This window comes from Castor canadensis, chromosome X (genome assembly GCF_047511655.1).
Source record: "Castor canadensis chromosome X, mCasCan1.hap1v2, whole genome shotgun sequence".
NCBI classification, from domain to species: domain Eukaryota; kingdom Metazoa; phylum Chordata; class Mammalia; order Rodentia; family Castoridae; genus Castor; species Castor canadensis.
Window position 1 is genome coordinate 113264506 of NC_133405.1, and position 22079 is coordinate 113286584.

The following is a 22079-nucleotide window of genomic DNA, read 5'->3' on the forward strand; positions in this document are numbered from 1 at the left end:
ATGACTTAAAGTATACAGGAAGATGTGTAGGTTCTTTGAAAATTCTGTGTTTTAATACAAGGAACTTGAGCATCTGCAAACTTTTATATCCATGGGGGTTCTTTTACAAATTCTTGCAGATATGGAGGAATGACTGTATTGCAATTAACTAGTTTCCTAGTTTTTAAAATTAGTTTATTTATTTATTTTCTAATTTATTTATTTTATTTTTTGAATAAATAAATAAATAAAATTCTGTAGCTCAGGCTGGCCTTTAACTCACAATCCTCTCGCCACATTCTCTCAAGTGCTGGAACTACAGACATGAACCACTACTCCTGGCTTACTTTTCCAATTTTTAAGGAAACTTAAAGGATAAACTTGAAAGTATTAGAACTGACTAATTAAAAGAAAATAGTCAAGACTCTTAAATATTCAAACTATACATCTAGAATTTCAAAGCTTTTACCAATTTTGTGATATAAGTAGTAGTCTCGTCTTTTTTAGATGTTTGCAGTTTATGTATTTTACCTGACACAGAGTAAAATAAAAGGGACAAAAATCTAAATTGGCCAACTCTGTTTAAATACTTACCTTCATGATAAGTAGCTAGAGGTACCCATTAATTGTTCCAGATAATTACTATTGAATTCTTCACTCACTGTCACATCTCACTTAATAAAGAAAAAACAGAATGGACAAATATTGATTGAAGTAACATTATTAAGTCATTCAGGAAAATAAATGGCATTATATCAATCATGAGATTTGATTTTATTGAAAAGTACTTTGTCTAATAAATGAATACATTTTGTAATTTTGTCAGCTTTATTGGAAATATTAATATGTAATGATAGTAATAGTTGTCATCACTATTTACTGAAACAGTTTAGTCAGTCTTTTTCCTAAGCAGTTATAAACAATGTCAAACTTCATCCAAGATTAGCTTTATGAGATAGATTTGATTAGCTTACAGATGTTGAGATGAGTCTGACTTCTATGTACAAGTTGGGGCAGGCTTTGTTTTCTAAAATACCCTCTGCAAAGCACTGAGATTCTAGAAAATGTCCAAGTTTTAAATGTATTCTCACTTGCAAATATGTATAAGTAATCCTTTAAGGTCATAACACCAAATGAATAAAAATAGTCAAATAGGCAGTATAATTAGGAGCACTGTCCCTGGTGTTGCCTTGAAGTTAAAAGCAAATACTAGGAAACAAATTGTGACTGAATGAAGCCATTCGGTTGAAGTCTGAGCCTCAGACTCAAGCAAATTCAGGAGCTAAACAGAGATCTTACATGAAGATGGCATTATATTATCAAGAACACCATAGGCACGGAGAATTCTGTCTGTCTGAGGAGGATCCAAGCACAAAAATGTGTCTCTCTTCTCACTGACTACAAAGTTGTAAAAATAAGTCTAGTCATCTCACCTGAAAATTTGCAACTATAGGCCTATTCTAATGAAGATCTCTTGGATGTGTAGTACTACATAGGGTCAAGAAATAACCAAATGACAGGTTGAGTTAAAATAGCTCCAGGTTACTAACACTCTAGCACTAATCAGAAGCAAATGCACTATTTAGATGCAAATGCAAGCTCTTTAGAAAGAAAAATTGCTTTAGTATCCTTACAGATAAAATTCAGCAAAATTTGAGCTCACAGTAAACGTGACAGACACACACATACACCCGACAGGAAAAGAACTCATTATGAAATAAAGTCAACAGAGTGAATTTAGACAGCCTCACCTAGAATTTCAGATACTAGAATTGCCAGATGTATAATATGAAATAAGTAGTTAAAATATTAGGTAAATTTTAATGAGAATTTGAATAAGAACTATAATAATGTAAAAATTGAAATTGTGAAAATAGTAATAAACCAAAAATATTCTAAAATTTTAAAATGGATATATTTAATGTGTTCTACACAGTTTAAGAAAGCAAGTTAAAAGAAAATTTACAGATAATATACAGAACAGACTCTTAAAAACAAAACAGGTTGAAAATATGGACAAAGGCAATAGATATGAAGTTGTGAGTGGAATGTAATTATTGAGTTTATGTCAATTGGGACGTTTTGAAGAAGCAAATGAAGAAAATGGAAATTACTACAACTAAATAGCAAAAAAGTAACACAATTGAAAACTGGATAATTGAACTGAGCAGACATTTCTCCAAAGAAGACATACATATGGGCAAGAGATATGGAAAGGTTGTCAGCATGACTAATCATCAGGAAATGAGTATCAATATAAGATGATATTGAAATATTACAATGAAACCCATTTGTACAATAAAGATATGCTAATAAGAAGGGCAGAACAGGTTCTGCCTAGAAGGGAGGGGCTGGGGGGAGAGGGATGGAGTGGGAGTCAGGGGGAAGAAATGGTACAAACAATGAATGCATATATGAATAAATGAATAAAAAAATTGTTAAGAATTTTTTTAAAATAAAGATGGAAGAATATATGAAGGCTACTGGAAAAAAAATTTCCATAGACTGTAACACAAACCTTTTGAGTCAGGAATATATTATATCATGAGTAATATAAATAATTATAAATCTAGTTAGGCATATCAGATTACACAATTTCAAAGACTAAGAAACATTTTAATAGGCAGCAAATGAAATAAGACAAATAACATACAAAAGAATAAAGTTTAAATTACCATTAAACATCTTAATTTCAACAAATGGAAAACATTTTTGAGATATTAAAAAATTTTATCCTTAGCTTAGAATTCTGAATTTAACAAAAATTACTTCTTCAAAGTAAGAGGATATTAAAGATTTACAGAGAAACAGAAACAAATATTTTATCCCAACTTACCTTAATTATGAAAACTTCTAAAATATTAAGTTTTAAGAAGGAAAACAAGTCTATAAAGAAAGTCTTAAGTGCAAGGAGGCTTAATGAAAAAATAAAGTATGAAGCTCTTAAATCCATCTAAACAGGCACTGATGGCATGGGGAAATAAGATTGTCTAATTTACATGCTTAAAATATTAATTTTAATCCAAAATATTAAATTATACCATATAATTTTGTGGGAATTATTAAAATTACAACATTCACAAGTCATTTTGTTCCTTAGAAATGGAGTACAAACATTTATGAAACTTAGACTTTATTGTTGTTAAATTTCCATGGATAACTGCTTATGATACGTGGTAGATTCTGATAACTTTCTTTCAACACATCAGAGAAAAGTTAGATAACACGGTAATGTTTAATAAATAAAAGGTTGAATATAAAGAACTCCCAAATGAGGGTGAAAATATTCGTGTTAAGTATATAGAAACTCAACATATTTTCCATATTTGGTATTCTTAAAGAAATATTCCCTTAAATCGCTAATGAGTTAGAATCAATAACAAAAGCATAAATAATTTATGACTAAAAGATGAAACAAAATGAATAATTAAGATATAATAACAGCTGAGAGATAATCAAAATTAAAGATACATGTTAAGTGTTTAACTCCTTTTAAGACATAAAAGAAAAGCAAGGAATGAAAGCTAATAAGCTATCTTTCCTACTGGAGATGATAGAGAAAAATAGAAAAAATCCAAAGAAAGTAAATGGAAAGAATGATTTAAGAACAGAAATAAATGAAGTAAAAACATGTAGTCAATAAAACTAAAATGCCCACAATTTACATTACACTTAGACTAAAAAACACTATCTCTGGCAGGGCAAATCAAGAAAAAGAACACAGAAGGCACAAAAATTGCAGTCTAAAGATGGAAATGCTATAATTAGAGATATAATATATTTTTAAATGAAAATAGGAAAAATGCTAAAAACACAAATAAATTGGGAAAACGAGTGAATTTCATTTACAGTCAAAGTGGAACACACATTCTAGTAATACATAATTACACCATTCTATATATGATTAGGAAATCATTTTTACCAAAATGTGACAAAAATGACATTGGAAGAATTCCATGACAATCTCCATAAATACATGAGAAAAATTTCTAAAATATAACTACTTTCAAACTGGATCCTGTTGTGTATAAACTTTTAAGTATAAAGATTTTAAGCTTCGTGTTCTCTTGCCTTTCTTTGCCACTCTTTTTATGTTTATGAAGTCATGATTTTAAATATCATTTACATGCCAGTAATTCTGAAAATATTATCTCTGTCACAGACCTCTCCTGTAAGCTCCAGACTGTATGACTACCCTCCTAATATATATTTCTACTTAAATACCTAATAGACTACTCACACTTACACTCAGCTTTGTGCTCCTCTCTAAGCCACTCAACATAGTTTTCTCCATTCCTGTTAATGCCAAATCATCCCTTAAATTTCTCAGGCCCAAAACCTTAAAGTGAACTTTAGTTCTTCTCTTTACTCGGCAGTTTCTTTCTCAGCATATCTGAAAAGTAGTATCAGCAGATCTACATATAATCTGGCTTGCATATATTGACAGGTATATAATTCTCTTGTATTTTTCTGTATTAATCAGGAGATTTTAACTTCAGTAGCACTATCCCATTTTAGAGCCCTTCATATTGCTGTGTCCTTAAAAATATCAATAATATGGCCTCTGGCTATTAATAGACTATCTTATAAAGAGATGATATTAAACCTATGCCCAGATGATTGAAGAAACCAAATAGCCTTAAACATGCTGAGTCATCATCTGGTTTGCTGCTGAGAGGTTTGCTGTATGATCTTTAGCAAAAATAATAGGTCAGAAAGGGTAAATCTACATATTAAATTACTGATCACATTACTCTTAGGGACTTGGTAAGTACATGAACAAAGTAAGTTGTTTCTGAAGAGTAAAATGTCTTGAACTACTAAATTTTATCTAAAATGCTGTAGAGTTAGCAAACTAAGTATCAGTCAAGTTCTAATAGCTAATTCCTCTCTTGGCATGAAAACTTGATTTTTACCTCTTTTTTTCCTTAAGTTCTGCATATTGCTGGAAGTACTTAAAACAGGAATTGCTTCTAGTATTTCATTGCTCAACTCTCACTCACCTCTTCACTCCTTAATTATAGTCACTGTGTTCAAAAGTCCTAGAGAGACAATTGTGAAATTCAAATGACATAAGCAATAGTAAAGAAAAAGGATTAAATGTTAGGGGTCAGAAAAAAATGAGAGGAATGATCCAGTAATTAAAATTGAGCAAAAGGACAGATAAGATGTTGGTTTTCAGAACAGTGAAATTTTAAGCATGTTTGCAGTCTTAATAAAGATCTACTCAGTAGGGAGACATTCTTAGTATGTAAAAACAAGTTATTTTATGATAGAATGCATGAGCATAAATTGAAAGACTGATTTTGGATGTAGGAAAGAGAAAAATGAAATAACACAAAGACACAGTTTGAAACGAGAGTAGTAAGATTGAGAAAACTGGTCTCTGAAGGACCCCATCCTGAGAAGGTTCTAGATTTTTAGGTTGTATAGGATTCAGGTTAATGAGGGTGTAACATGAGGAAAAGAGAATAGCAGAAGAGACAATTTTTGCCATTGAGTAAGTAGGAGTGCCAAGCTTTGAAAAAGGAGCTCTCTTGTAAATATCCACTGAAAAGAGCTTCTATTCTAAATACTTTACATTCTTTTTCAAAGAATTGATTTGCCATGGGAGCAGTTTCTGTCTCCTACGATTTTCTACAAAATGATCTTTTTATTCAGAATCCACATACGTATAGAAACAATCAGTCGAGAGAAAAGGGACTTCTACTGGTGATATTTTAATTAGTATCACCAGAATGTATTTGGTTATGTCTTGAAATAACTATGAGTCTGGACTTTGGAGTCTTGTCTTCCAATTATATTCTTATTAGAAAGTTATTTATTTGGGATTCCTTTTTTCTCCATATGTCACTGTGCCCTGGTACCCTCTAATGTATTATTTTTCTAACTTATCCAATTTAGTTTTGATTCTTACTTCAGCCTTTAACTGTTGGCCACTTTCCCCAAATTATTGCAATCAGCACCAGCTGTGTAGTTTTCAGGGTTCAGTACAGAAAAAAAATTTCAGACCCCTTGTTCAAATAGTAGTAATTTCAAGGCAGCAATGACACGGCAAGTGTATACAAGAAGCCAGTAATGAGTGATGCATACTTTATTTTATTTTTACACTTAAATCATTTTTTGAAAATGATCAAGAATTAAGAATATAACCTTTTTCTACATAATATTTCTTAAAATATTTCATTGGCAGTGATCAACCAATAATAAATAACTAAATATTTTCAAAAGTGGGATTTGTAATCTTGTTCTTCATGTGTTCTTAATAGATAAATCAGGTAGAATTACATTATTCATGTTTTGAATTTAGAGCCTTTTCCATATAAGAAGAAAGGTAATATATCTTGAATCTTGACTTTCCTAGGTTGAATGCTTTGTGATAAAACTATGATTTTTGTATAAAAGTTGCACTGCAAGCAGACTGTGAAGGCAAACATCTGTGTTCCAGGTGACTTCATTTTTTGAGCTGAGTAACAGACTATGCAATTTGGTCTCATAATAATTTTAATCGAATAATTGCACACAAGTGATTACACTTTGTGGAGGAGAATGCCACATGGGTAATATTTACACAGAGGTAATAAACCCAATACCCACCCGTGTTTAATGTAAGAAAAATAGACATGAAAGAGTATGCCAGTTTCCAATTAAGTTAGAAAATAAAATCCTTCTCTATTTGCTCTATCTTCCTTTTTTATCTGAGAAGAGTATCTTTCTTGTCCTACCATAATTTGTGTGAATAACCTTGACTCTTATTTTTTAGAAATACATTACCATACAGCTTGAAATTTTGAATTTAATTACCCTCTGTTTTATAGCTACAAGAATGAAAATGTATATAACCTTCAGAAGGAAAATGTTCATGTTAAATATATTTCATTTTTACTTCAATCACCATGAATCATGGATTTATGTTTTTTACTTTTTAGTAGTACATCAATCATTGTCTTTAAATATAATTTACCCTATTTAAATAATAATGCTTCTTTTGTCACTTGCACTGATATTTTATAAATGTTTTATATGAAAGTATTCTTTCCTTTTCTGTAAGTCCAGTATAGGGTAATACCTATTTTGATCCAGACACAGGGATACACAAACACCTATATAAATATGTTTAAACATGTACATATATACACTAGATTTTAGTATCTAGGTACTAGCTAACTATTAAAACTTTAGAGAAATTGTGCTTGCTTTGGAATGGCATTAAAATCTTTATGATTGAAAATGTACATATCCACTGAGGGGTATCTTATCTTTTTTATTTATTTATTTATTTATTTATTTATTTTTATTATTATATATTTATTTCTTGCAATTTGTTGATTGAGTAATTCTTTACCTAAAGTTAGAATAATAGAAAAAGAGGGTATTAATAGAGAAATGCAAAACATGTGACATGAAGATCTAAAAGCTAATCAACTGTGAAAATTAAATTAGTTGTATGAATTGATAAGTTAGCATTTTGGGAATCAGTTTTTTGATTAAAGTTTTTCTTATTACCTATGTACCTCTTCAGAAAAAACTTAGATTTTTATCTTTATTATAATGAAACTTGTCTATAATTTTTACTCATCTATCTTAGTTTACAGATAATCTTTAATTCTATAATATAAGATAATATTCTCAAGGTAAATACTCATCTGTCTCATACGTTTTGCTTTAATACTCAAGGCATTTTTAACCATTTTTTTATAACCACTTCATAGATTCTTGGGATTGTATGATCAAATCTGTTATTTAATATTCAGGAAAAACTACTCTGAAATTACTTTTCCATTTTTGTGGGTGATACTGGATACGGTCTCACGCTTGCTAGGCAGGTAGTCTACCACTTGAGCCACCCCACCACCCCTGTTTTGTGTTAGGTATTTTCTAGTTTTGTGAACTAATTGCCCAAGCTGGCTTCCAACCAGGATCCTCCTGATCTCTACTTCCAGAGTAGCTAGGATTACAGATATGAGCCAGTGGCACCCTGCACTTTTCCATTTCGTTAAAGAGAGAATATGGAACAATGTTTATTTGTAATGCATTTTAATATCTCAAAGAAATCTATGTAAGTAATGAGGTACAAAAATATTTTCCAAGTTCATTAAGCTGTTGTCTTAAGTCATAGAATACACATGTTCATTGGTAAGCTTACCTTACAAGTATAAAATAATATTAGAGAATTGCTTTACTGCTTCTGCTTTATTAAGACACATGTTGTTTCCTGATCTGCATTGAGAAATGACAACTTATTAGCATTGTACCCTTTGCTAATTGCATTTCATACTGGTTATTTATTTATTTATTTTTATTTCTTTTATTCATATTATTTATTTCTTATTTAAGGCATCTTTTCTAACTTTACTCTTTAGAAGTGTTCTCAATTCTAGCTAATCATCCAACTCACACAGGTGAGAGGGGCTTTAGTCTATACATATTCCCTTTCAACTCTCTGAATTTCTGGTTTAGTAGACTTGTATTGGGCCTGGAAACTATATTTGGAAAAGTTCTTCTAGATTCTAGTGAATGTATAGATTTAGGAGCACTGATCTATACCTGTACTCAAGCATGTTTAAGGCCATTCACTTTTCTAATGTGCCTTTTGTCTCAGATTCATTTCCACTGTGTACCATTAACATTTTTATGCCCATTCACTGTTCAACACAGCTGGGTGATGTCTGTATTAGAGAGATAAAGCTTATTTCCAATTTCTGAACAATTAAACCATTCAGAGGCAAAGTGATTGCCTTCACAGCCACTGTTCCCTGCTGGAATAGAATGACCACTTTCTAGGAAACCCAGCAAACTTTTGATGCCATTAAAAGGGTATCATTATGGTCTTCACTATGATTCCTCTCCCTCCATACTAAACCATAATATAGATGGAACAAACATTCCCTATGAGGATGAAACTAAGCAGTTTTGCATGGCCATAGGCTTTGTCCAAAACATTATTTTCAGCTCTGACTTACCATAAGTGCAGCAATCCTAAAAGTGAGGGCTGAGACCTACTTAGTTCACCCCAGGTGAAATGTTACAATTATCATTATATTCATCCATAGATGTGAAATAGATAGATACCACTCCAGGGAAGAAATAGAGGAAAAATGAGGATTAGAATCAGTTTATAGCAATGTCAGCCAGATTAATACTTTGTATGTGTATTCCATGGAAAATGACCATGGTCTCTAATATGGAATTCAGTATAAATGCACCACTTTGCCAGTGTTACTCTGTTTCCCATGCTCATAGCAGAACATATGACTCTTTTTTATAATTTCAACCTACTGCTTAAGTACTGTATAGAATATTTGGAAAGCAGAAGGAAATGTAGTTGTTTCTTACATTTTGTTCCTACTGTTCAAGGTGCACTTCCCAGCCAAATGAATCAAATCAGAGTCAAAGACCCTGGCAGGAGTTATTTTCTACAAAACTGCAGCCTTTTCTTTTTATCCACTTGAGAAACAGAATAGTGGAAAGCTTTGTAATAATCTTAGAATAAAATAGTGTAACTCTTTTCTGAGCTAGACCTAAGAATTTTTTCAGTATAATGTGGATAATTAGAGCATCAAGAAACCTAAAACATATTCTAGCTTATATGTCATCTTCTCCAGAGCTATGGTAATCATCTGGAGTGTTTGTGATAAATAAATGTTGTTAAACTTCATGCATTTGAGAAGGGTGAAGAAATCTTTGGAGATGTATCAATTGGGCTACTTTATTTGCAAAGCTATGACTAGTTGGCTCACAACTACCAAGCTAGCTATAATTGGTCTCAGTGGGATTTCTGTCACTTGGATACTTCTCCACTTACGCAATTACCTACACTCTTCAGCTTAGAAACACCACATATAGTTTTTCTAATTGTGATTCTTTGCCTTTCCTCTACCTATACTTGCATCAGGAGTCACTACATTTCTGATTTCCTGGGATTAAAGCAGAAGCAATTGACAGAAATCATCTATCATTAGCTACATTCCTGCCTTTATTTCTGACCTCCACTTCTTGCTACAACTTGGATTCACCACAGGATTTGGATTTTTTACTTTTCCATAGATTCAATATGTTGCTTGAAAAGCACATACACTCTATAGAAAGTACAATTGGAGGGCTGGCTCCCATCTCTCACATGTACCTTCTACAAGGGGGACTACAAGCAGGTTACAGGCTTCTACTGTCTAGTGGTGGGGCTGCAAAGCATATGGTTGCTCCAAGCAGGCAGCTGGGGAGGGAGGCTGCCTCCTACCATAGCCAACTAAAATTTCAGAGTGACAGAGGAAAAGAGTTACTATTCTCTAGTCAGTGCTGCACCCCTCCTGCATCTCTATCCAGGTGCTATATCTCAGCCCTGGACACTGCCAACTTATTTTCAACACCAAATAAATAAATAAATAAAACAAACATTAAAAAATATCACTTGAACATTTAATCTCAATCCTGACCCAATTCAACTCTTGGCTCTGAATCTTTCTCACTATTCTGTATCAGAAAACAGTAGTTTAGTTATGTGAATTACCAATAACTTATTAAGTTCATGTTATGAGCACATGTGCAGTCAGAAAATTTGTTGCTATTTGGGCCAGAGAAATTTTACTAACCAGGAAGGCTTCTGAAATTGTTTTGAGAAAGCTTGGATAAGATAAACTCAGTATATTCCTTGTAAGTTTATTGAACTATAATTCTATTGCTTTCTTTTTCAAGATAAAATAAAGTAACAGTTTGTTTCTGTCAAGGCAGAAGACCAATTTCATTGTATACCCATAAAGATGAATTGATGCAGCAAAAATCCAGAAATGTCTTAGATATATTATTGTACTGCTCATTGACCATTCTAGCAGTGCTTTATTTGAGAGTAATGGCTATGTAAGGTCAAGTTTCATTGATGAAGTGGTTCCCTAACATTCCTTTCAAGTATGCTTCCCCAAGAGGTCACAGAAGAACTTCAGTGGTATGCTAAGACTTGAAATAGATGAAGTTGCAACTAACCACGACACCAATGGTTTTAATATTTGTATTCCTTTCTTGTAAAGGAAGTTACATCAAGCTCCATGCATGTTTTAAACCCCCCCATCCAGTGCATGTAAACACAATGACATTAACAATAATAAGTCTACAAGATCCTTGTGAATAATGTGATCTTCTTTCTTTTATATTTAAGTGATATGTATATGAACAATTGATTCTCTTTGCTATTATACCCTACATCCCTATTGTGCACAGTAACAAATACTCCACAAAACCAATTTTACCCAAGCCCCTTACAAGAGTTATACCTGAGGTGTCTTTAAAAGGATTTTTACAAAATTGGTTTTTTCTTTTTTGTGGAAGACAGTATGGGACCTATATTCCTTAAGAAAAACATATAACAGACTAATTTGAAAACAACAAAAAAGAAACAAAGCAAATATTTTACTAGTTGTTAAAACTGTGATCATTGATAACTTATTCTTCCATTTTTTTATTTCTTTTATTCATATGTGCATACAATGTTTGGGTCATTTCTCCCCCCTTCCCCCCACCTGCACCCTCCGTTTCCCCCTGCCCCCTCCTTCTCCTCCCAACCCCTCACTACCAGGCAGAAACTATTTTGCCCTTATCTCTAATTTTGCTGAAGAGAGAGTATAAGCAGTAATAGGAAGGACCAAGGGTTTTTGCTAGTTGAGATAAGGATAGCTATACAAGAAGTTGACTGGTGTTGCTTTCCTGTACTATGTGTTACATTCTAAATTAATTCTTCTCGAACTAACCTTTTCTCTAGTTCCTGGTCCCCTTCTCCTATTGGCCTCTGTCACTTTAAAGTCTCTGCATTAGTTTCTCTGCATTGAGGACATCAATTGCTTTCTTATTTCTTTGGGCTTCTTACCTATCCTCATACCTCCCTTGTGTGCTCTGCTTTATCATGTGATCAAAGTCCAATCCCCTCGTTGCGTTTGCCCTTGATCTAAAGTCCACATATGAGGGAGAACATACAATTTTTGGTCTTCTAGGCCTGGTTAACCTCACTCAGGATGATGTTCTCCAGTTCCATCAATTTACTTACGAATGCTAACATTTCATTCTTCTTCATGGCTGAGTAAAATTCCATTGTGTACAAATACCACATTTTCTTAATCCATTCATCAGTAGTGGGGCATCTTTGTTGTTTCCATAACTTGGCTATTGTGAATAGTGCTGCAATAAACATGGGTGTGCAGGTGCCTCTGGAGTAACCTGCGTCACATTCCTTTGGTTATATCCCCAGGAGTTGGGATTGCTGAATCATATGGCAGATCTATTTAGATTTTTAAGAAGCCTCCATATTTTTTTCCAGACTGGTTGTACTAGTTTACATTCCCACCAGCAGTGTACAAGGGTTCGTTTTTCCCCACATCATTGCCAATACCTGTTGTTGAAAGTGTTTCTAGTGATGGCTATTCTAACAAGGGTGAGGGGAAACCTTAGTACAATTTTGATATGCATTTCTTTTATGGCTACAGATGGTGAGCATTTTTTCATGTGTTTTTTGGCCATTTGAATTTCTTCTTTTGAAAAAGTTCTGTTTAGTTCACTTGCCCATTTCTTTATTGGTTCATTGATTTCAGGAGAATTTACATTTTTGAGTTCCCTGTATATTCTGGTTATCAGTTCTTTGTCTGATGTGTAGGTGGCAAATATTTTCTCCCACTCTGTGGGTGGGCTCTTCAGTTTAGAGACCATTTCTTTTGTTGAGCAGAAGCTTTTTAGTTTTATGAAGTCCCATTTATCTATGCTATCTCTTAGTTGCTGAGCTGCTGGGGTTCCATTGAGGAAGTCCTTGCCTATACCTATTACTTCCAGAGTATTTCCTACTCTTTCCTGTATCAACTTTAGAGTTTGGGATATGATATTAAGGTCCTTGATCCATTTTGAGTTAATATTGGTATAGGGTGATATACATGGATCTAGTTTCAGACTAGATCTAGACTAGATTTTTTTCAGACTGCTAACCAGTTTTCCCAGCAGTTTTTGTTGAAGAGGCTGCTATTTCTCCATCGTATATTTTTAGCACCTTTGTCAAAGACAAGTTGGTTATAGTTTTGTGGCTTCATATCTGGGTCCTCTATTCTGTTCCACTGGTCTTCATGTCTATTTTTGTGCCAGTACCATGCTGTTTTTATTGCTATTGCTTTGTAATATATTTTGAAGTCGGATATTGTGATACCTCCAGCATTGCTCTTTTTGCTGAGTATTGCCTTGGCTGTTCATGGTCTCTTGTGTTTCCAAATAAATTTTAGGGTAGATTTTTCAATCTTTTTGATGAATGTCATTGGAATTTTGATGGGAATTGCATTAAACATGTAGATTGCTTTTGGTAGTATAGCCATTTTTACTATGTTGATTCTACCAATCCATGAGCGTGGGAGATCGTTACACCTTCAGTAGTCTTCCTCAGTGTTTTTCTTCAGGGGTTTGTAGTTCTCCTTGTAGAGGTCAGTATATCCTTTGTTAAGTTTACTCCTAGGTATTTGATTTTTTTTGAGGCTATTGTAAATGGAATTCTTTTCATATATTCCTTCTCAGTTTGTTCATTATTGGTGTATAGAAAAGCTAATGATTTTTCTATGTTGATTTTATATTTGCTACCTTGGTATAGCTGTTGATGGTACCTAGGAGTTTTTCGGTAGAATTTTTTGGGTTTTTAAGGTATAGGATCATATCGTCTGCAAACAAGGATATTTTGACAGTTTCTTAACCTATTTGTTTTCCTTTTATTCATTCTTCTTGCTTATTTGCTCTGGCTAGGAATTCCACTACTATGTTGAATAGGAGTGGGGATAATGAGCATCCTTGTCGCATTCCTGATTTTAGAGGAAATGGTTTCAGTTTTTCCCCATTAAGTATGATGTTGGCTGCAGGTTTGTCATATATAGCTTTTAAATGTTGAGGTACTTTCCTTCTATTCCTAATTTTCTTAGAGCTTTTATCATGAAATGGTGTTGGATCTTATATCAAAGGCTTTTTCTGCATCTATTGAGATGATCAAGTGTTTTTGTCTTTGCTTCTGTTAATGTGGTTTATTACGTTTATTGATTTGAGTGTGTTGAACGACCCCTGCATTCCTGGGATGAAGCCAACTTGGTCGTGCTGAATGATCTTTTGATGTGTTGCTGAATCAGGTTTTCTATTATTTTATTGAGGATTTTTGCATCAATGTTCATTAAGGAGATTGGCCTATAGTTCTCCTTTTTAGAGGTGTCTTTACCTGGTTTTGGGATGAGTATAATACTGGCTTCATAAAATGTGTTAGGCAGTTTTTCTTCCCTTTCTATTTCATGGAACAGTTTAAGGAGGGTTGGTGTTAGTTCTTCTTGAAAGGTCTGATAGAGTTCAGCAGAGAATCCATCAGGTCCCAGACTTTTCTTTTTTGGGAGAGTCTTGATTGCTGCTTCATTTTCATTTTTTGTTATAGATCTATCTATTCAGGTGATTAATGTCTTCTTGTCTGCTTGTTCTAGTCTGCTGTATTGGCCTTCCATTTTGTTTTGCATTTCTGTTGTGTTCTTTTTCCTGAGGTTTTCCATATAATGAGTCACTTCCTGTTTAATATTGTCTATTTTTTCCTGAGTTCATTTATCTCTCCATTTATGGTGTTCTTTGTTTCACTTTGGTGTTTGTACAGTGCTGCTATAGTTTCTTTTATTTGTTCTTGTGCTTTCTCAAATTCTCTATTTTTGTTGTCTTGGTATTTCTTGAGTGTCTCTGTACATTTTAATTGACCATATCTTGTTCTCCCTCTGCTTTTCTCTCAATTGCCATTTAATTCTATTTGCGCAATCCTACATGAGTTCTTCTTGAAAAGCATAATTTCCACAAGCTGTTTTAAAAATGCCTAGATATCCAGCAATTGTGTACACAACTTTTTTGATATCTATTACTTTCTTAGCACTACATGGAATCATGGAAAATGAAATGTTCATCTTTAATCACCCCAAAGAGTACCAAGTCTATAAAAAGGCCCAAGATGTATCTCAAATTGTAGCTTCTTTAAGGATCTGCTCTTGCCAGTTCTAAACACTTAAAAATTTCAAGAACCTGGGCTAGTGGAGTGGCTCAAGTGATAGAGTACTTGTTTCGCAGAGTGAGGCCATGAATTCAAACTCCAGCACTGCCAAAAAATTCAAGAACCTGTTTTGGAGAAAAATAGACTCTAGTTAATTCTTAATATTTTCAAGGTATGTTTCATTGAAGACCTTAAAATTATGCTACAGAAATTTAAATTTGTTGTTCATTAAAGTTACCAAATCAGAAGGTAAAGTGTTGCATTTGATGTAAGAAATAGTCCACACATGAATTATTTATATCCATCTATATTGGTAGATGTGTATAAAATATACAATTTGCTGGGTAATGTATGAAACAAAAGTATCAGCATATTTCTTAGCTTTTTAACCATATGATGCTACTACAATCCTGTTCTTTCCTAGACCACATTCTAGCTATTCCTGATATGCATTATTTTCCTCTGATGCTACTTCAGTTTAGCCAGTGCTAAATTCATTGAGTGTCAGTAGTTTGCTGCATAATCTGGTCAAGATGAGGCATAAAAATGAAGTGATTTTATCTCAACATGCTGGTTACTTAGTCTTTTTAACTGGCATCCTGATCAGGTTCCACTCTACACCTTCACTGCCTTTCCTCACCAATGTGGGTTATATTATTCATTATTATTTATCGGAGTAGGCTGTAGGCAGCAAGGAAAATAGACAAATGTGTTCTATTGGTGCCTTTTTAGTGTCAAACATGCTTTTTGTTTATAGAGACACAAGCATTTGCTTTCTTTAAGTTATAAATGTGGGCTCTTTAAAAGACCTTGAGAATGCTCTTCCATCCTCCCAGTTTCTTAATGAAAATATTATTTTCTGTTAAAGCATCTTCAAGCCTCTTGACTCTGGGGCACAGTTTTTTACTCATGGGCAATCTTCCTGGTTGATGGCTTTAAATGTGGCTGCTTTCTTCATTGTTCATCTGACCTATGGAAAAATATTTGTCACATCAAGCAGTAAGAAATATAGATTGTCCCTTCTCTTCATCATGCTATCATTTCTAATGCCCATTTTTATATCCCTAAAGTTAGATGGAACTTCTCAAGCATTCAGCTGCATAAGCAGAATCCATGTTGGTAATTAGGTATCATCTCCATGTATTTTAAACTCTCAAACACTTTGAGTGATGGTCCTAGAGGTATGGGCAATTGTCTGGGCAGAAAGTTCAAATATGACCAGTTTTTTTCTCCTTGGAATGTAAATAGAATAAACCACCTTCATTTTCTCTTATGCTGTAGATTCAGCAATACTATGAATTTCTCCAAAATCTTTAGAGTGTTTATGGAGTAATGAAGGAAAGATGAGATTTACCACTTGTTTGTCAAGTATTTTGAGATATCTTGTTATATTTACCTTTTAGAATAAGATCAATTAAGCACGTATTTTAATCTAAGATTATAGCCAAAAATCTTAAACAATAGAGACCAATATTCATAACCATAATGATAGCACTTCAGACTAGCTCTTAGGATAAATAAAAGACTCATGTGAGAAGAACAATACTTTTAAATATACCAACATGATTCATTTAAATTGAGTATTCCTATATCTTGACACCTAAACAAATTATATACTTTTACTAGGTGGCAAATACACAAAAAGTAGTTGCTCACTAAGCTTAAGACTCCAGAAAAGAAAACTTCTTAGCCAGGACAGTGAGATGCAACTGTCAGATAATTCAGACTGATGTTCTCTCAGGGGTTTTCATTAGTTTCTACCAAAATGACTAGGATTTGGTTTTAGCACATCTCTTATAGAATTCCTATCCCCAGCAACTGGCTATGTTAAGAAAATATTACTTATTGCTCTACTTTCCATATGATACAGGCATTCCATGTGTATCCAATTGATACTTTGTCAAGCAGGCACTTTGAGAATTATTACTTGGAACTAAAGTTTGCATTTCCAAAATCACTCAAAGAAATGAGGCTTAATAGTACATTTGGATAAAGTATTTCATTATCAGTAGAAAAGAAAGAAAATCCTGAAAAGTCAAAATATTTTACATGTCCAAAATGCAATGATGAGTATTTATAAATAATAATTTCTCATTAAAATGTAATAAATAGTCCCACTTAAAAAGTCAGTCATCTGACATCTGTTCTTATTTTCCAGAAAGATTTATTAACAAATAGAATTTTAAAATATCCATGTAATTTATCTTCACAGAGGGTCTGTAGTTTTTTCTCTTTTTTTAGTTGAGGCAGAATATAAAGGAAGCTATAATTATAACAAATCCATATCTCATATTTCAGAGAAACCATATATGTCATCAACTCTGAGACCACTAAAGAGAATTATTTTTTTTTGCATAGGTGCAATGAAAGAGTACAATTTGTAATGTTAAGCCCAGATCCATTGACTAATTTAAAAAGAAAAACATCTAGGTGTGGTGCTTCATGGATGTAATCCTAGCACTTGGAGCCTGAAGAAGGAGAATTGCTAGTTCCAGACCAGCCAGGGATACATAGCAAAATCCTGACTCAAAAAAAAAAAAAAGACAAAATAAATGAGAGCCTCAATTGTGGCACATAGTAGGTACTCAATGAATATTTATTACATAAATGAAGAAAAACAATTGTTTGTGATAGATCCTAAGAAGCCAACAAGGAAAAAAAGAGCCAGAATGTATCTTTGGCACAGTCACACTTTTCATTCTATAAAACTTTGCTGCCCTACCCCTCTCCACATGGGATCCCACAGCAAGGCAATACCTGCTCCAAAACATTTCTTCAAGCCCTCCCCCAGTTTGTCGTTCTTAATCATAAGTCAGGCATTAAATGATCTTTCTCAATTTCCACCCAAAATAAAGTTTAATAATTAGAACACTCAAATAAAAAAGAAAAATAAATGAAAAATGATTTTCAATGCCCACTATTGTTCTCATTTTGTGTATTATCTTTTCCAGTTATCGTCCTTGATTTCACCATATCGATTTGTAAGATTATCTATCTATATATCTTTATCTATCATTTATCAATTATCTAGCTATCTAGATTGATAATTGATATTGATAACTATCCTATTATTCATAGGATATATTGCAGTCAGTGTTGACTAAAAATTTTTTATCCTTGTTTTAAACAAGATTTGGCCTGCTTTGGTTGCAATCTCCCAGAGAGACTGTGTGTATAACTTAATTCTTCAAAATATAATATACATAATTAATATTTGCTACTGGCTAGAAATCTTTAGTATAAGGAAAATATTGATTTATAATAATTTTATTAGTAGATATTAATTCAGTAATGAAAACATCCATGCTTCTATTTCATATTGAATTATGAGCTTACCCATCACCTCCTAAATGAAGCAAAAAGTTGTGTTTTGTATTGAGTTTAATAAGTATAAGATAAGAGATGTAGATCATTTAATAAATGTTATTTTTGTAAAGTGTTATTAGTTAATTTTCTTCTTCTCTAATTTTGAACATGAATTCATATTTTAAATACAGTTTTGTCCCAATTATTAGTTGTTATTTCACATGAAGAATTTATTCTTGTAGAGTACTTTTTGGCCAGCTGCACATTGATTTGTTTCTAATACTGTATCACAAAATTAGTACATGATTCATCACAGAGATGACTCTTGTGCCAGCAAAGGCTATTACATTTTTATCACTTTTAAAACATTTTATTTTTATTGGAGAGTACCTTGAGGAAATAATTTATTTTCTTATATGTTGATTTTAACCTAGTTTCCTTTGATTTGAAAATATTGTAGTAAAAATTTCTTCCAAATGTTTTTGTCTTGATACCAATTACTAGGATTTGGTTTTTGATTTTATATTTTTGTTGTTACCAACATTTTAATATCTTTCTAACTCTCCTCAGATTTGCTGTTTCTGTCTGGATATATGATTTCTATCATTGCTGAGTGGATTAAAGACATGAAATAACATTTTGAAACAATAGTTAAGCCATGTTTTGAAATAACCAGAACCAACTCCATTCAATGAGACAGCACAGGTCAAGAAGGCAGAGAAACCTAGAAAATCTGCAGGTCTGGCATCCATCAGGTGTGCCTAATTAGATGTTTAGAAATTCAAGGCAGCTTATGCCAAGACTGGTTCAAAGAATTCTGCAAGCTTGGATGGACGTCAGGTCTTTTCACTGCCTAAGATAATCAAAGAATCTGTGTAAATCAGACTTTGTTATTAAACTTCCAGGCCAAAGAACCAACCCACCTGAAGTGAACTCACCCATCATCACATAGGCCATACTGTTCCTTTAAGCCCATGTAATCTCAGGAAGAAAAAAAAAGATACACTTCTAAGTATAAATTTGAGGATACATATGTGCTTAAACATTTTTCTGTATTGTATCCTATTCACTTACATTAAATGCTGCAGATTTGCACTGAAGAGTATGCTGTTTCTGCCTTCAGCTAGAGAAAGGACCAAATTTAAACAATGCCTCAGCAGGCAATTACTGCATGCTGTGATTGGAAGGCCTCTCCAACCACCTATCACAATGCTAACATTTTTATCATTAGAGATCCAATTCTCTAGAGGAGCTCTGTTTAGGCTATACGCTTTACTACAATACAGAAGGCTCAGATTATGACCATGAATGCTGTTTTCTGAATATTATGTGTTGTAACATCTACTTGAAGTTTTGACTGAAAAAAAGGAAAGTATGTTTGAATTAGAGTACAGAGCAAGGTCTTGGTCATAAATCTTTCAATCTTTGATAGAATGTTTTAATAGAAATAGATTAAAGGTTGTTCCAAATAATGTTCCATCCTATTCTTATATTTTTAATTCAAAAAATAATTGGGTGATTTATTCTCCAAAGGACATATTTCTAAGTAGTGATGACCTTTGTTTTCAATTTCTTGTGAAAATCCATTGACTCTGACTGCTCAAACTTTTCTGTTTTCAAAATTAAAATTTCTGTGCCATTCATCAAGGGCTGGAGGCATTGCTCAAGTGGTACAGCACTTGCTTTACAAGCACAAAACACAGAGTTCAAATCCCAATCCCACTAAAAGAGGAAAAAGAAAACATATGCCATTCATCCATTCATCAACAAAGCTATTGGGCTTTAGTTAAGGAATTGATACTGAACAATGAATACGATAGTCCTAATCTCTGAATTCATTACAGCCTACAGTACAAAGTAAATGGACAGAATTAATGGGAAATTACACTTTTGTTTTTTAAATGCTAAGCCAAATACCAAGAACAAGAGAGAAGGTGGAAATAAGTATGTTAGGTGATGCATATGTCAGATGGCTTAATTTAGCTACTCCATGCCAAATTCAAATATCAAAACATTATACACACCATAAAATACACAATTTTATCTATCAAATAAAAATGAAAGCATTCAAGAAAGTCAAAGGATAGTATGTCCAGAACTTAGAAGGTATTAGTGATAGGAGGAGACTTCCACATCTGAGTAAGTATTAAGTATTCAATAAAAGAAAGTTAGAAATGACATTATCTCAGTAAAAAGGAACAATATGTTTAAGGCCAAGAGTCAAGAGGGCATAATGTATGTTAAGAAATGCAAAATATAATTTATTTTTAGGTAAAGAAGGAAAAAGACTATAGCAGAGAATATAGAATGAAGAGATTTTTAAGCCATATTATAGAATAATGATTATATCCTAAGAAAATAAAGAATTAAAATTTTGTTTTTAAGGCAACACACTGTAGCTGTTTTGCAGTAGCATTGTAGCAAGGCAAGACACAAGTAAAGAGTCAGGTACATATTTGAGGTAAGATATGGTAATGGCAGTGTGAAAAGGATGGAATTAAAAAATATTTAGAAAGTATAAGAAAGGTTTGGCAATTCATTGAGTAGGTGCAAAATGATGAACAACATGATGGAGGAATTGGAAATATACTAAAAAAGGCAAAGATTATTGGCTTATAATAAAAATTTTATTTGATTATTCTTTGAAATATGGATTTAAATACAGCAAGAAAAGTTAGGGAAGGTAAAAAGTGGGCACTGAATGAGTCCTTGTTTTATAATGATAAATTTTGGTGGCTCTAGGACAAGTGGAATTGTCCAGTGAACCAGTATACATGCAAGTATGGAGATCAACTGAAAATCTGAACCTGTGATAGAGTATTGAGACTTGTCAGCATATAAGGTATTCATTGGAGCCAAGAGTTTGTGTAGAAGAAGAGGAAAAGAAAGATTTTCTAGGACAAAATCTTGAAAAATGTCAAGATTTATGGTATAGGCAAAAATGATGAATCTCTCTTCACTTTTGCAGCGTCAAAAAAACTCCAAGCCTCCTTTTTCCTTCATCCAGATGCATATACTTTCGTTCTTGCTTGAACAATACTGTGTTCTAAGTTGGCTTTGTTAAAGAATAATGATACCTCCAGTATTGTTAAAGCTTAAGAGCCAATATTTGCATTGTTTATACAATATTTAATATGCTGTATATAATATAAATTAAGATCCTTTTAAAAGTCCCAATCATAGTTTTTGAGAAGAAGCGTTATATTGTATCTTATGATCAGACCTATACCTCATATACAAAGAAAAGTTACTTTACATGACTCATGACTTAATAAGTTGTTGGCCTGCCCTATTCTCTTGAAGTATTTAAAAGTATTCTTTCAAAGGTGAACAGATCCTTGAAGGGACACTGTAATCTGTTCAGCATGATTGAATCTATTGATTTATATTTGAAAAGTGTTGAATTATCATAATCATACTTACAGTAACAATCAAGTTTAATTGCAGCTATGTAAGGATTTCTTATTATTTGTTTTACTTCAGCAGTAACACAAACCCAATTGTACAATTTCCATAATCCAAATTGTGAAAGAAAGTAGGGGAAAAACAATCATGCAAAGCTAGTTGAAATAGTAATCAAAATAACTCCTTAACCAGATGGTTATCTAAAATTCTGTTCTTGAAAAGGAGCCAATTCTGAACAGATTGTATATGTGTCTCACTGGTGGAAGTGGATTATCTGTCTTGAATTGGATTGTGATGACGATGACCCTATTCTAAGTAAACCAAATCTCTTGAACTATATAATGAGATCAGGAGGAGCATTCTGTCTGAGAACGACAGA

General features: G+C 32.8%; 1 protein-coding gene across 12 annotated transcripts in view; it reads left to right on the forward strand.

The window, feature by feature from the left end:
- Dmd (dystrophin) overlaps positions 1 to 22079 on the forward strand; it is a 2168746-nt gene that overhangs the window by 859811 nt on the left and 1286856 nt on the right. The window lies entirely within an intron of this gene.